Raw genomic sequence first — 2,500 nt, 5'->3', positions numbered from 1 at the left:
TCTCGGTCAGAAATTGAGTCACTCTCGGTCAGAAATTGAGCCAGCCTCGGTCATGATTTGAGTCACTCTCGGTCAGAAATTGAGCCAGCCTCGGTCATTTTTTGAGTCACTCTCGGTCAGAAATTGAGCCAGCCTCGGTCATTTTTTGAGTCACTCTCGGTCAGAAATTGAGTCACTCTCGGTCAGAAATTGAGCCAGCCTCGGTCATGATTTGAGTCAGCCTCGGTCATTTTTTGAGTCACTCTCGGTCAGAAATTGAGTCACTCTCGGTCAGAAATTGAGCCACTCTCGGTCAGAAATTGAGCCAGCCTCGGTCATGATTTGAGTCACTCTCGGTCATTTTTTGAGTCACTCTCGGTCAGAAATTGAGTCACTCTCGGTCAGAAATTGAGCCACTCTCGGTCAGAAATTGAGCCAGCCTCGGTCATGATTTTAGTCACTCTCGGTCAGAAATTGAGTCACCCTCGGTCAGAAAATTTGGCTGGCTCGGTCAGAAATTGAGTCACGACCCACCAGAAATTGAGCCAAGGCTGGTCAGAAATTGAGTCACGACCCACCAGATTTGCACCACGACCCACCGTGACCGACCACTATGCACCAACTATGAACCATTCAATTTTTTTTTGAGCACTTCTTGGATCAAACATCTCTTCTAACATGCCTAAGTATGCTGGGAAGTTTTGGGGGTGAGAGACCTTCATCCTCCATTTTTACGAATTTTCCGATTTTACCATGTTTTGGTAAAAAAATCATTAAAATTCAATCCCTTGGAGGATGGCTGAGATTTTTGGTGGACAGGTCAGTTATATTAGTATGTGGGTGCATGCAAAAAATCAGATCAAAATTCGATGCCTAGATACGTTTTTCTATTTTTCTGGATTTACGTATTTTCGTTTCTTAAAAAAATTATTAAAAAATATTCCGTTGGCAAAAAATTCTCTAATTTGGTGAGCACGAAGATATGATTTTTCTAAACAATGCTGCAAAAAATCAGATCAAAATTCGATCTGTAGCTCCCAAAAAGGAACTTATGTCTGCTCAGAAAAAAGGTATCTACTTGTACAAAATTCACTTTTGCATATTAGCCTATTATAGGGGGAGGGTGTGTCTCAGCAGAAACCCAGCGCACCTTGGCTGGTCTGGGCGAGCCACGGGGCCTTCCCCTCACACTCCGTGGGCATTTCTAAGCCTGCGTTGTGTTCTCCCGTGGCAAATTTCGAATCAAAATTTTTCATGAATCAAACCGAAAATTCGGCCGACTTCGGCCGATTTTTTTGAAAATTTTCGAAAAACTCCAGATTCGTTCTATCATCATTCTAACCCATATTTTGGCCTTTCCAGCCTTCGTTTAGCCAGATTTAAGCCATCTTGACCCACCCGAGGGACGGTTTATGCTCTTTTGAGCTAATTTTTGGTGGGTTTTCTCTTCTTTTTCCATCCTTCATCGAGTTTGCACCAAATATGCCGTACCCTATAACTCGTCCAGCCCATTTTCCCTTTGATCATCATTATTGCCCAAATTTGCACCAAATCTAGCCCAGTTTCTACCTTGCCTAACCCACCCGGGGGACGGTTTATGCTCTTACGAGCTAATTTTTTGTGGGTTTTCCCTTTGTTTACCATCACTGATCGAATTTACACCAAATATGACCTACCCTTTCACTTGTCCAGCCCATTTTCCCTCTATTCATAATCCTTGCCCAAAATTGCACCAAACCTAGCATATTTTCTATCTCTCCCAACCCACTCGAGGGACGGTTTATGCTCTTTTGAGCTAATTTTTGGTGGGTTTTCCTTTTGTTTATCAACCTTGACCGAGTTTGCACCAATTAAGCCTTACCCTATCACTTGTCTAGCCTATTTTTCATTTGCTCATCATCCTTGTCCAAAATTGCACAAAACCTAGCCTACTTTCTTTCCTGCTCGACCCACCTAAGGGACGGTTTATGCTCTTACGAGCTAATTTTTGGTGGGTTTTCCCTTTGTTCACCATCCTTGCTCGAATTTGCACCAAATATGGCCTACCCTTCCCCTTCTCCAGCCCATTTTCCCTTTCTTCATCATCCTTGCCCAAAATTGCACCAAACCTAGCCTACTTTTTATCCCTTTGTTTACCACTCCTGACCGAATTTGCCCCAAATATGGCCTACCCTTTCACTTGTCCAGCCCATTTTAGCTTTGTTCATCATCCTTGCCCAAAATTGCACCAAACCTAGCCTAGTTTGTATCTTTCCCAACCTACTCGAGGGATGGTTTATGCTCTTACGAGCTAATTTTTTGTGGGTTTTCCCTTTGTTCACCATCCTTAACCGAATTTTCCCCAAATATGGCCTACCCTTTCCCTTGTCTAGCCAATTTGCCCTTTGTTCATCATCGTTGCCCAAAATTGCACCATACTTTCCTACTTTCTTTACTACCCAACCCACCCGAGGGACGGTCTATGCTCTTGCGAGCTAACTTTTGGTGGGTTTTCCCTTTGTTCACCATCCTTGCCTGAATT

The sequence above is a fragment of the Cajanus cajan genome, chromosome 11 (assembly GCF_000230855.2).
Source record: "Cajanus cajan strain Asha chromosome 11, NIPB_CcT2T_4, whole genome shotgun sequence".
Lineage (NCBI taxonomy): Eukaryota > Viridiplantae > Streptophyta > Magnoliopsida > Fabales > Fabaceae > Cajanus > Cajanus cajan.
This window is presented reverse-complemented; position numbering follows the sequence as displayed.